Source organism: Manis pentadactyla, chromosome 17, assembly GCF_030020395.1.
Source record: "Manis pentadactyla isolate mManPen7 chromosome 17, mManPen7.hap1, whole genome shotgun sequence".
NCBI classification, from domain to species: domain Eukaryota; kingdom Metazoa; phylum Chordata; class Mammalia; order Pholidota; family Manidae; genus Manis; species Manis pentadactyla.
In genome coordinates, this window is record NC_080035.1 from 33,500,583 (window position 1) to 33,515,393 (window position 14,811).

Genomic DNA, 14,811 nt, shown 5'->3' on the forward strand with positions numbered 1-14,811 from the left:
TCCTCACCAGCATTTGTTGTTCCTTGTTTTTTTGGATGTTGGCCATACTAACTGGTGTTAGTTAATATCTCATTGTGGTTTTAAATTGCATTTCCCTGATGATTAGCGATGTGGAGCATCTTTTCATATGCCCATTGGCCATCTGAATTTCTTCTTTGGTGAAGTGTCCAGATCCTCCACATTTTTTAATTGAGTTATTTGTTTTTTTGCATGTTGAGGCATGTGAGCTCCTTATTGGCTGTTAACCCCTTATTGGATAAGTTGTTTATGAATATATTCTCCCATACTGTAGGATGCCTTTTTGTTCTGCTAATGGTATCCTTTGCTGTACAGGAGCTTTTTAGTTTGATGTAATCCTATTTGTTAATTTTTGCTTTTGTTTCCCTTGCCTGAGGAGGTATGTTAAGGAAAAAGTTGCTCATGTTTATATTCAAGAGACTTTTGCCTGTTTTCTTCTATGAGTTTTATGATTTCACGACTACATTTAGGTCTTTGATCCATTTCAAGTTTACTTTTGTGTATGGAGTTAGACAATAATCCAGTCTCATTCCCTTACATGTAGCTGTCCAGCTTTGCCAACACCAGCTGTTGAAGAGGCTGTCATTTCCCCATTGTATGTCCATGGCTCCTTTATCCTATATTAATTGACCATATGTGTGGGTTTATATCCAGGCTCTCTATTCTGTTTCATTGATCTATGGGTCTGTTCTTGTGCCAGAACCAAATTGTTTTGATTACTGGAGCTTTGTAATAGAACTTGAAGTTAAAGAGCTTAATCCTCCAGCTTTGTTCTTCCTTCTCAGGATTGCTTTGGCTATTCTGGGCCTTTTGTGGTTCCATATGAGTTTTAGACCTCTTTGTTCTAGTTCGTTGAAGAATGCTGTTGGTATTTTGATAGGGATTGCATTGAATCAGTAAATTGCTTTAGGAAGGATGGCCATTTTGACGATATTAATTCTTCCTATATATGAGCATGGGATGTATTTCAATTTATTGGTGTCTTCTTTAATTTCTCTTATGAGTGTCTTGTAGTTTTCAGGGTATAGGTCTTTCACCACCTTGGCTAGGTTTATTCCTAGGTATTTTATTCTTTTTGATGTAATTGTAAATGGAGTTGTTTTTGTGATTTCTCTTTCTGCTAGTTCATCATTAGTATATAGGAATGCAACAGATTTCTGTGTATTAATTTTGTATCCTGCAACTTTGCTGAATTCAGTTATTAGTTCTAGGAGTTTTGGGGTAGATTCTTTAGGGTTTTCTATGTACAATATCATATCAGCTGCAAACAGTAACAGTTTAAATTGTTCCTTGATGATCTGGGTGCCTTTTATCTCTTTGTGTTGTCTGATTGCCATGGCTAGGACCTCCAGTACTGTGTAGAATATAAGTGGGGAGAGTGCGTATCCTTGTCTTTTTCTCTATCTTAGAGGCAAAGCTTTCAGCTTTTTACATTTAAGTATGATATTGGCTGTGGGTTTGTCATATATGGCCTTTACTATGTTGAGGTACATACCCTCTATACCCATTTTGTTGAGATTTTTTATCATGAATGGATGTTGAATTTTGTCAAATGCTCTTTCAGCATCTATTGAGATGATCATGTGATTTTTGCCCTTCTTTTTGTTGATGTGGTGTATGATATTGATTGATTTTCTGATATTGTACCATCCTTGAGTTCCTGGAATAAATCCCCCTTGGTCATCATGGATGATATTTTGATGTATTTTTAAATTTGGTTTGCTAATATTTTGTTGAGGATTTTTGCATCTATTTTCTTCAGGCATATTGGTCTGTAATTTTCTTTTTGGTGGTGTCTTTGCCTGGTTTTGGTATCAGAGTAATGGTGGCCTCATAGAATAAATTTGGAAGTATTCCCTCCTCTTCTACTTTTTAGAACTTTAAGGAGGATTGGTATTAGCTCTTCTTTAAGTGTTTGATGAAATTCAGCAGTGAAGCCATATGGGCCAGGGATTTTGTTCTTGGGTAGTTTTTTTTGATTACCAATTCAGTTTCACTGCTGGTAATTGGTCTGTTCAGATTTTCTAGTTCTTCCTGGGTCAGTCTTGGAAGGTTGTAGTTTTCCAGAAAGTTGTCCATTTCTCCTAGGTTACCCAATTTGTTAGCATATAATTTTTCATAGTATTCTCTAATAATCCTTTTATTTCTGTGGTGTCTGTAGTAATTTTTTCTTTGTCATTTCTGATTCTGTTTATGTGTGTACGTTCTCTTTTTTTCTTGATAAGTCTGGCTAGGGGTTCATCTATTTTGTTTATTTTCTCAAAGAACCAGCTTCTGGTTTCATTGATTCTTCCTCTTGTTTTATTCTTCCCAATTTTATTTATTTCTACTCTGATTTTTATTATGTCCCTCCTTCTACTGACTTTGGGCCTCATTTGTTCTTCTTTTTCAAGTTTCATTAACTGTGAGTTTAGACAGTTCATTTGAAATTGCTCTTCTTTCTTGAGGTAAGTCTGAATTGCAGTATACTTTCCTCTTAGAATAGCCTTCTCTGCATCCCACAGGTTTTGGGGTGTTGAGTTGTTGTTTTCATTTGTATCCATATAGGGCAGGCAGTCTTGACTGATATGTTTCCAGAGGGAAGCTGCTACCCTGGAGAGGAACCGGATCAGTAAATTTCTTGTGTTAAGCTAATTCTGCAGAATTACCTGTAGGACTGATAATAGAAGAGAGTTAATATCTCTCACTGGAGATAAGCATTTTTGAGATCACTTTACAAGTTTATAACACCTGGGCCTTTGAAAAATCCTTAAAAGAGGGAACCCCAGCCTTTCAGTGAGCTGACTACTCTCTGAGGACACCCACACTTTTTCTTTCTTTAGGTGCATAACTTTAAATAAAGCTTTCTCACTGCTTAACTTAATTGCATTTTGTCTCTCTCTGCTTTTCCAGTGGTAAGTGTCTTTTCTTCTTTGCTATTTCAAAGTCTTCACTTGGTCTCTGCTTTACTCCTGATAATTAGGGAGGGGCTGCTGAGAGTTCATATTTGGGCCTGCAAATTCCCGTTGCCTGGGAGACCCAGACAGAACTGTAGCTGCAGTAGCCTACCTGAAAATCTCCTTTCTTTGGGAAGTTCTCAGAACATAATCTCACTCCATCCTGTGCTCTGTTCATCCCCAAATCCCAGGGTGGTATGGACTAGCCCCCATGCAGTGCAGATCCAAGTGGACACAAGATGCCAAGTGACCCTGGCTTTAAGATATGGCAAGGGAATCTGCCCTACACCAAGAAAATGTTTAGTGAACTTTCTTTCTTTCCCTCTGCACTTTCCTTTTCTCAGCCACCCTGCCAGACAGCTACCATTTCCTTCTAACCCCACTTTAATAAATTCCTTCCTTACCTAACACTTCTGAGCTGCTCAAAAATTCTTTCTCATTCAGAGTCAAGAATCCTGCCTCATCTAGGTTGAGGTTTCATCTGATGCACAGGGAGAGATCTCCCAGATGCATCTGCCCAGCAATGTTAAGATGGTATGATGTTGATGCATTAATTAGGAAAGGGTCTGGAGAAGGCTCTCTGAGGCAGAGTGACCCATAGTCTTCAGGGTCAGGCTATTTTAAGTTTGAATCAGAGCTTCATTCCATAGGACAGTATTGATATTGTAATTACATTTTTTAAAATATATTTTATCGATTTATCACCAATAAAATGGCTGTAATATTAGGGCAGAAGACTCAAAATTACTATAACGATTACGTGAAATAATTGACTAAAACTACCAATATAATCCCTAGCACATGGTATATGTTCAAAATCTGTATTAGTTTTCTCTTGCTGCATAACAAATTACTGCAAATTTAGCAGCTCACAACACACATTGTTTATTGCACAGCTTTTCTAAAGCAGAAGTCTGGAAGCTGTAGAGCAGGACTTCTCTTCAGTGTCTTAAAAGGCTGCAATCAAGGTTTGTGCCAGGCTTCACTGCTTTCTAGAGCTCAGGGTTCTGACCTAAGCTTAGCTGTTTGTTGGAAGAATTCAATTCCTTGCAGTTGTAAGATGAAATCCCACATTTTCAATGACCATCAATGGGCTGCCACAGTTCCTAGAGCTCCTTGTCAAGTGGCCCTTCAGGTCATCTCACATCAACTTCTTCAAGGCCAGCAGGAGAATATGCCCAGTCTGGAAAGACAAAATCCTATATTATGTGACATAACCAAGGGAGTGACTTGCTCAACACCTTTGATGTATTTGATCAACTTGAAGCAAGTTACAGATTCTATAACTCCACCTTCAAAAGGAGGGGATTATACAAGCATGTGGGCCATTGGGTGTCATCTCAGAGTTCTACCACTGTATATATGTTAGTTCCTATATTAGTCAAACATTCTTTTTGTTATAAGACTTGAAACCCAAGTTAAACTAGATCAAATAAAGTAACATTTCAAAAAGGAGTATTCTTTGAAAGTACTCTAGAATTGCTCATGGGCTCTAAGAAAGAGCTGCAGGGATCAGGGTAGCATTAATGATTTTAGGAATGAACAGGGGTCCTAATACCTCTGGAGGCATGATGTCTCAGCATGTAAGGAGACTCAGTTACATGCTAGCTTTGCCTTTTTCTTGGCATTAGATACCCACTCTCATGCTTCTCCATAAAACCTAGGGATTGCCTTTTTAAGATTCACAATCTTACACCTTCTCTGTGATGGATACTGACTCTTCACCACTATCTCCAGAAGAAATATGTTTGAAGAGGACTCCAAGTGATTTGTCATAGATCATGTGACTACTCAGAGACCAGTAACCCTGGCCAGGTTGATGGAATATTACAACTAACTTAGCTAAGGTCACAATGCCACCTTCTTGGTTGATGGGAAGTCTATTGACTTTTTGGAAATGAGCTGGGCTGGAAACAGAACTGGGGAGATGGAAGCCTGGTAAAGTGGTATTTTTATCAATAATCTATTATGGATATTTTCAAACATAAAGTTGAAGGAATTGCACAGTAAAGACTCATACACCCTTTCCTAAATTCTATGATTGTTAACATGTTGCTTTGTTTCTTTTATCACATTATCTATCATTCATTTGTTTTTGATCCATTCAAATACACTATAGGCATTAGTATACATCACTGTAAACAATGCAGCAAGACTATCATTAATTAGAGTTTGGGAGATTGAATTTGAAGTTAAAGGTCAAAGCATAAGTAGTCTATTGGATAAACATTGAAGGATAAACTTTAACAGATAATTATTTCTCATTAACTTGGCCACCATTTTTCTAATCTAAATGACAAAAGATAATAGCTCTCTTTGGCATTTTATTAAAATAAAGAATTTGCTTGAATACAGCCATTATGTTAAAATAATATTAGGAATAAGGAGAAAAATGATATAGTAGGTCCTCACTATCCATTGAAATGATAGCACAATGCATTTATTTGTCTAAGTTGGAACTCTTAGAGTTACATACTTCTCCTTAAACCCTGATGTCCAACTGGTCGCCATTCAGCCAGCTTCTTCAGTTCTCTCTACACCCTCTTCCCAGCTCTGCCACACTCTCTCACTTCCTTTCTCCTTTCCAACTGTGTGCTTTCAAGCTTCATTTCTCTCATTGCTCTAACCATATCCTCTCAAAGGGTCTTTCTGATTTAGGTAACTCCCTTTAATAAAGTAAGTTTTATAATATCACCAGTTATCTTTGTAAACAGAGATCTGGTTTTGTCACTCCCTAAAACTCAATACCTTTCTTTTATCTGCAGGAGAAAAGTCCAACATCTTAAAATAGTGGACAAAACAGTGAAGACCAAGTATTTTTTAAACATACTCATCAATATCCTAAATAACTGTAGAGATTATTTGTATCATCCACATTCTGGTTATTGTCTATTGGTTGCTTCAAATATCTCTTGATCTTGATTATTTCTAGTAAACAAATGCTCTGAGTTGCTCTGAGATGCGCTGGGTCAGACTGATGATTCTACAGATCTTGAATTGTTATGGAATGGTAATGTCATGTGAGCAAGAAATTATGGAACTTGCTAAGACCTACATTGGGACAGCAAGTGTTTGATAATGGTCCTGTGCTATTTAATCTGAAACTAACAAAAATGTTAATTAACAAATGCAGTAAGAAATGTATTCTTATTGGAATTTTATGCCTCACCTTTAGAAAATATATTTGATAAATAGGTCTTTAGAAAATACTATACATAAGAAGGAGTACCTTTGTTTTGATTAGACTTAATTCTCTGTTTTTATACTAGAATGCCCTAATCAGAGAGTGTGTCTATTAAATCATCACTATTAAATAGGATTACATTTTATTCAGGCACAAGTAAATGAATTAACTCCTAACCAAATAATACATCTGCTTTGCAAATTTATAACACAAATTTTGAATTTTGTGTAAGATTAGAACATGAATTAGCATAGGCTTAATAATACATAGTTTTGGGGTTTTATACACTAAGTGTTTTCATTTTTTGGTTTTTGGCTTTTGTGAGGTTTTGTGGGAAAAAAAGAGCTTTCTGACTAGGATTCCCACCTGGCCTTAATAGGTATCTTGTTTGCACATCTATGGGATATTTTACCAGGGTCAGAGTGGCTGGTTGGTCACAGGATTGCCAGTCCAGGTAAGGAGTAGAGAGGAAACACCCATTCTCTCCTCCCTCCCACCCCTCCACCATCTCCCCCACCCTCCACCATTCCTGGTACATAATTGGTCAGGCACCCCGCCAGTCCCCAGGGACACACCCCCAGAGGTCCTTCCAGTGGAGGTAGGGGGGTCAGAGAGGGAGAGTTTGGGAGCTGTGCCAGAGGGGTGTCCCCACTGGTGCAGATGAGGAGAGACTGAGCTGTAAGAATAAATCCTTTAATTCCAGACTTCTTGTTCTTGCCTTAATTTGGTCCTATCAGATTCACAAAGTACTTGCCCCTTGCAGGGAAACCCTCCTCAGAGCTACAGCTATGCATTAATAGACTCACTTTTTAACAAAGTTAACCAAATATAGTAGTAGTCAAGATTATTTATAATATATCATGAACAAGTCTTAGAGCATTATAGTAGAAATTTTGGTCATTTCTAATGGCATTTACATATTGAAAGTATATTATTTAGATGTAACAGAAAAATGTTTATATGTCCTCAAAGAATCTGTTATTGTAAGAGCTTTTCTATGACTGTAATTATCTATCTTTCCTAATACATTTTACAATGCAATCTAATTTTCATAATTTCAACAGGAAAAAAAACCCCAGCACTTTATTAGTGAAATTGAAATGCATTGTATGTTCAAAATGAGAGAGGAACAAAATGTATAAAAATGCATGCATAATTTTAAAAAATCAATTGATATAGATTGCTCTGACAATCAAAGGTATAGTATGAATACTTTATTGTCTAAACTTGAAGGCGTTGCAACCACTGTTACCAAGGACGCACCATGTTGCCATGGAAACAGCATGGGTTTTAAGTTAGAAAAAGCATGGCCTGGCAACTATAGAATTCATAAACTTGGACAAGTTATATACTACTCTAAAGCTGTTTCATATTGAACACTGAGTCAATGCTGCCTACTGGATAGGGCTATTAAAAAGATTAAAAGTTCCAATGTATCTAAAACACCTCATGTGCTCACAAACACGTAAAGTTCCAACAAAAATATTAGTTCCCATCCTTTTGTTTCCTGTAAAGAAATCAAAGACAGAAGGTATTTGTCTTTTGAAAGGACTAATGATTGGACATATCCCAAGGCAAAATATAAATAGGTTTGGACTTTGGTGCATGTGGAAGTCAAATATAGATTCCAGAGTGTAACTTGGTATTAACCAAGTATGATAATGTAGAGAAGCTGGAATAACAGAGATATGGGTTCCAGACCTATATTTCTACTAATTAGATTTGCAACTTTGAGAAGATGGTACATTTCACAGACTCCCAGGTTTTTCAACTATAATATGATAAAATGAAGGTGTTGTGAACGAGATTCCTCTGCCAGCACTAAAAATTCAAGCTTCTTTTCTTTTGTCAGAAAAAAATTCTTGAATATTTGAGTAACTGGAAAAATGTTATTTTTTTTCTTAGAGAAAGATAGCAGCTTAATCTTTTTGTGCTTCCTCTTTTAATAGGCTAGTTACTCCAACATGAATTAAATGATAAATAATGTTCCTCCTCACCTCACAAATTTCCTTCTCTTTGCTCTCCAGGCTCTTTAACTGAGCTGCTAATATCCCAAACTACTAAAACATTACTTTTCAAAATACTTTTACAAAGATCTCAGCAAAGTTGACATTTTCAAGACAAGGACATAAATTCTATATATTTCTTCAAAAATTTCCCTTCCTTAGTGTTGCCCTCTACAGCTGGCTTATTAACTATGGTCCAGTATAAACTTTTCTGATATAAACTCCTCCACAGTCCTCTGTATATATATATTGAATGAGGCAAAGTATTGGATGCTAATAAGTACATTTATAAGCATTATTTCTATAGTGAAAAAAAGGTTAATTTGAAAGTCATTCCTCCATTCAAGAAGAACAATTTTCTCTAGTCTTCAGACTATTTATAGAAAGACCTTTACATGTGCAAACTAATTAATAAATGGGATCAATTTCAAGGTATTTTTTCTGGTTCATCACCACTTAATCATTCAATTTAAAAAACATTTTAAAGGCCAAGTCTAAAATAGATTTGCACCCACGCCCCCAGTGTGAATTTTTCATTCTTTACAACATGCAGTAGGTACTGTATAATGACCTTTTCTCTGTTTGGAACAGGGATTAGAATAATACATTTGACCCTTTACAGTCACCTGGGAGATATGTTAGTCTCCATGTTCAATACACTGAAATATGTCTCAAGTGTCCCAAGGTTAAGGCCATGACTTTAAACTATTTAACAGAGTATCACACTGATTCACTTAGACTCTCAAGGCTTTTAAAAAAATTATTGGACTGAATTTTATATACTTTATCAGAACAAATTCTTTTCCTCATACAATTAAAGCAAATATTTTACATTGCAAATAAAGCAAGTTAACCTAGATGCATTGTGCATTATAATACAATTTATTGCTGCATAAATAGCAGTGTAAACTTACAGAAAGACTAGTAATTATAGTGCCATTGATGGTCTTTGTTGCTTTAATTCTGAGGCAGCCAGAATGATTAAACTGAATCTTAATCGACTTCTCCATTAAAAATGCTGGCAGAGGAGCTCCTTTAACCTTTCCCATTGATTGAACACAACAATCACCATTCAATTATAATGCAAAAGGACATTTGTTATAATGTAGAAAAGATGCATGAGCCATTTCCTTTTACTCAAGACAATCAATGGAATGACTCCTACTTCTGCAAAGGTGAGAATGCTCTACCTGGGAGTCTGATAAAGTCAAAACCAAACTGAAACCTCCCCACTGGTACAGAGGACCAGGAGCCTACTGATGAAACTAATCTGGAACCGATTCAATAAGAGGAAATGTATTTTCTATTACTATTTATAATAGCCACATCTCTCCTTGATACACTGTTTTTCTTCCTAGGGTTTCAAAGTACTTAAATTACCATGATCAAAGGTTTAATGGTGAATTACTGAGGGAGGTTACTGGGCCTTCTATATGTGTTCTCAGTGCATGCTTAACAATACAAATCAAGGCAATGCTGGTAATTGGAATAACAGAATTTTAGACTAGGAAGGAGCCTTCAAGTTAACTGATTTGCTAAAGGTCACACAGTTAATTGTGACAAACTCTGCACTAGGATTCAGGTCAGTCAATTGGCCACTCAACACTTGTTGCATTTGTCACTTCTGAAGTACAGTTCATTTTTAGTTATGCCTTTTACCTGATTCATACTTGTATGGAAATCACAGGCAATGTACTTATGACATATAACCTGCAGCACATAACTAACTATACAGCTGTGTTGCTCCATGTGTAGTGGGGGTAGATTAAAGATGGCCATGGTTCTTTTCCATTGAGAGGTGGAGTGTAATTCCCCTCTCTCTGAATCTAGGCCAACTCATTGACTTGGCGAATAAAGTATGACAGAATGATATTCTGGGACTTCAGATGCTAAGTTATAAGAAGTATTAAAATTTATGTCCATGCTTTTTGGAACACTTGCTCTGAGGGAAGCTAATCACCATGTAAAAAGTATGACCACCCAGAGACCACCGTGTTATGCAGTGACTGTGAGAAGTGAGAGGAACCCAAACACTCTTCTAACTGTTCCAGGCCAGAAACCAGAGACAAAGAAGGCAACTTAGACATTTCAGGGCCAGCAGACATGGTGCAGAGAACTAAGGAAACCGGTTGGCATCCAGAACCAAGGCCTTAGCCAACCGGCTGCAGTCAAATCATAATAACTGACCAAGACAGCTTCAATGTTCCCTCCCCTTCTACAGGTTTCTTCCAGACTATAAGCCCCTGGCCTCCCTTTTCTTATAGCATCTATTTTGGATTGCAACTGTAAATTCTTTCTCTGCCCCTTTGAGATGTAAATCTCCCAGACTCTTGCCAGATTTACAACCTAAGAATACCTTTCTCAAGGACCAGGGAGCCATCCTTTTGAAATGTAAAGACGAAGATGATAGAGACCTTATCTTCCAGTCCCTATGGGAGGGTAAGTGCCTAAGTTAGCAAACGTAGACAGCCCGCTCACATTTTGACCAGTTCTCCAGTACTTCTTAGCATTTAAAAACCCTCCCATCTTTTGTTTCAGTAGAACTGGTTTTAACTTCTCTCCCTTATTGCAATAATCTTGAAGAAAGTCTTCCTTGCCTGTTTAACTCTGGTGCAATTTTTCTTTGACACAGCAAACCAGTCATTTGTTCCTCCCCATCTGAGGCCCTAGTCATCAAAGAGCAGGAATGAGTCATTTCTGCTTGCCCTGCCCTAATTGCAAACCCTCAAAATCATGTGTACAATAAAATGGATGTTGTTTTATGAGAGTTCTGATGTAGTTTGTTACATAACAATAGGTAACTAGAAACTCTCTTTTTCTCTATAGGTAGATCGACAAATAGATGTATATTTCTGTATATATGCATACATATATTTATCATGTATATAATTATACATAATATAGATAGTTAGGCAGTGTACAACTATCCACTGAAATTCATTAGCCCCAATTTCTTTTTTTTTTAATTTATTTTTTGTTGTTTTTTATTGAAGGGTAGTTGACACACAGTATTACATTAGTTTCAGGTGTACAACACAGTGATTCAACATTTATATACATGATAATTCTAGCTACCAGCTATCACCATACAAAGTTGTTACAATATTTTGACTATATTCCTTATGCTATACATTACATCCTGGTTACTTATTTATTTTACAATTGGAAGTCTGTATTTTTTTTTTTGAGAGGGCATCTCATATTTATTGATCAAATGGTTGTTAACAACAATGAAATTCTGTATAGGGGAGTCAATGCTCAATGCACAATCATTAATCCACCCCAAGCCTAATTTTCGTCAGTCTCCAATCTTCTAAAGCATAAAGAACAAGTTCTTACATAGTGAATAAGTTACATGGTGAACAGTACAAGGGCAGTCAACACAGAAACTTTCGGTTTTGCTCATGCATTATGAACTATAAACAATCAGTTCAAATATGAATATTTGTTTGATTTTTATACTTGATTTATATGTGGATACCACATTTCTCTCTTTATTATTATTATTTTTAATAAAATGCTGAAGTGGTAGGTAGATGCAAGATAAAGGTAGAAAACATAGTTTAGTGTTGTAAGAGAGCAAATGTAGATGATCAGGTGTGTGCCTGTAGACTATGTGTTAATCCAAGCTCCCAATTTCTTAATGCATATAAAGTATAAAGTTCATGTTACTAAGTTACTTTGGAACATGCACTAGGGAATTCAGCATATTTTATTACTTAGGAGAACTGTGCACAACTCTTCACTTTGAATATGTGTCTAACCACTAAAACAAAAAGATTATTAGGTTCATAATAATTATTTTGTGTATTTTTAAGCAGTTGTTTACATGCAGCAGCCCCCCCCGCCCCATCTATAAATTGCCTCTTTTAAAAGTCAGCTTGAATGTACAATGGCAGTCTTCCCAAATTAAGGACAACCAAGTTTTAAATTTTAGGTTCAAAGGGTAAATAACTTTTTAAGTAGTGATAAAGCTTTCAAGAAAGGCATAATTTATTAGATTGAAATTGTCTTATTGTACTTGCAAATTAAAACAAATTCTAGTAAAAAAATCATTTTCTACTGAAGGAAAAGCCTAGAATATCTCTTAATATAACTCCAGCCTCATTTAATTAGAGTGACCAGTTACTTCTGAGAAACTTGTAATTCATGGAGTCAGTTTTAGTTTTCATGTTTGTCAACCAAGACCTTCCAGAGGGTATGTCCAGAGGTGTCCTTAATGCTAGATCCATCATCTTACTTATAAGAAGAAAAATGTCACAATCCATAATTTTGAGAAGATTAAAAATATTTATTCTCAGGAAATTTTTACCAAATCTGCTTGCTTTTTTATTGAAAATTAAAACATTTTATGTATAGATCTCTACTGTATAGCTTTTATTGGTTTACTTATTTTTTTTATATACTACATTTTACACATTATACATTATAATTATTTTCCAAGTCATAAAACAAACACTGCTATTTCATTATGTTTTCTGAAAAATACATTGTGTGTGGAATATATACACCCCCACATACCACTTTTCTGAGAGCAGATATCACAGAAAGAATACCCCAAATCCTGCTGTCATGGTGGCCACAGCTCCAGAATGGTTGGCGATGCTAATGGGAGTGTTTGAAGAGGGAATAGCTTGCTTAGAACCCACTGGACAGGTTCTGAACTTCATCAGACCCGGGGTGGATGTGGAACCACTGCGCATAGGCACCTCGTGGCAGTTCTCTAAGTTGAGTGGGACGTGAACAGGTAAATTATTTTCTGTGGGATGAAATATTTGCCCTCAAGCTTGGGAAACAGAGCAAGCTTTGTCTGGTGTAATAGGTTCTGATTGCATCACTCATGGGAGCAGAAAACTTTGATGGGTGATTGCCTCAAGAATTAACATCCTTCCAAAGTCAACCTTTCCGCTGATGCTGGCTGTGAAGGCACAGAGGGGCCATTTGGTGACAGGGTTGTGCCTTTGGTCTCCCACTATTACTTATTTAGTTTTATAATATATCCTAGAATTTATACATTCTAGTTATGCTGACACACTATGTGCCTTTCTTAATACTAATAGAATGATAATTGTAATAGTGGATGGGATTTAAGCTAGGCTTTAAAAAACTTTTTTAAGATTGTCAAGTAAAAAGATTGTTTTAAAAATATATTGGAATCTCTTTCTCTGAAGAGTTTTGTCAAGGTTAACTCTTTCCTGAGGGAGTTTAAGTGACTCAGAGAACAGATTTCATCACTTTCCACAGGCAAATAAAAATAAATCTCAGCCAGACAAAAGACAAAGTGTACTTGGACTCTAAGTGGCTAACCTGGCCACCAGGAAGCTGGTCTCTGAGCTTCAGATTCTGACTCAGTGATTGCTGGTAACTTCTAGATAATCTTGTAGAAAGTCCTTATTTTTTCAAATGTGTACTGTTTTTCATTTGTTTTGTTCTAGTTAGTGTTATCATTTTCCCTGAATTCAAATTTCCTTATATGTCAGTCTAATTTCTTGATATATTAGGCATATATGTAGATGTGAAGTTCTAGACCTGAGAGGATATTAGCTTAGTTACTTCATTCATGTATACACTCACGTATTAAACTAACATGTATTATGTCAGAAAGGGCTAGGTCTGAGAATAGCATTGAATTACCAGTTGAAACATTGCCAGGTATAAAAGGAGAATATGACATAGGAGAGGAAAAATAAAAACTTATCCTGGAGATGAGGAACATTTCTTGCACCAGTGACTTAGGGAACAAGCAGAGAATTTCTGAGATTGAAGTACAGGAGTTTGCTGAGAGAACTAGTAGTTGGACTCGGGGAGAGCAGGGTTGGTTGGGGGATGATCAAAGAGAGAAAATCCAGTAGGTTCCAGCTTAAAATTTTAATTTAGAATATGTATATAATTTGCTATTCTATAGAGGAGATTATACACATGGGATTAAGCTTTTCTTGAAAATGTTTAAGAACTTGTCTGTAAGTCCATCTGAGCTGTCTCAGGGAGACAGAGAGGGGGCAGTGTTTACACCCCTATTGCCCAGGGCATTCTGGGTAATGTCTCAGAGTCAGAGCTGACTTGGGTGATGGGGCTGTTACAAATTTGATTAAGGAAGCTCTGTTCACCACTGGCATGATCAGGAACTGGGGTATAAAATAAGTACATAGAAGAAACTTCTGCTAGCTCAGCATTTGGGTGTGGAGGGGGTTCAGACCCTCTCCTGGCTTGATCAAATGCCTGAGATTCTAACCTTGTGGTTGCAGCTATAGCAAGAGGCAAGTCATCAGCAGGATTCACCTATTTGTTATGATTCCAAGCAGCTATCCCTTGCTGGCCTGAATTCTAAACTTGCCCTTGGCTGTGTTGGATTGCCTCATCCCCTCTGGGCCAAGTCCTTCCTTCAGAGGCCAGCCTTCAATAGGTCAGTCTTGGACAGCTGAAGACGAGCTCTTATTATTAATTGAAAAAGAGTTCTGAGGTAGAAAAATGCTGGATTATATTAAGGAGGGATTTTACTATAGAATTTCACAAAACTCTGACATACCAATGTGAGGAACAATTTTTTTTTAAGAGGGAAGTATAGTAAGGAGAGTTGTCTAAAATTCTTTGGACACTGAACACCTACCTCTTCTGTGGCAATCTTTTGTAATTAATGTTACTTAGACATTATTGGGGAAATACCATT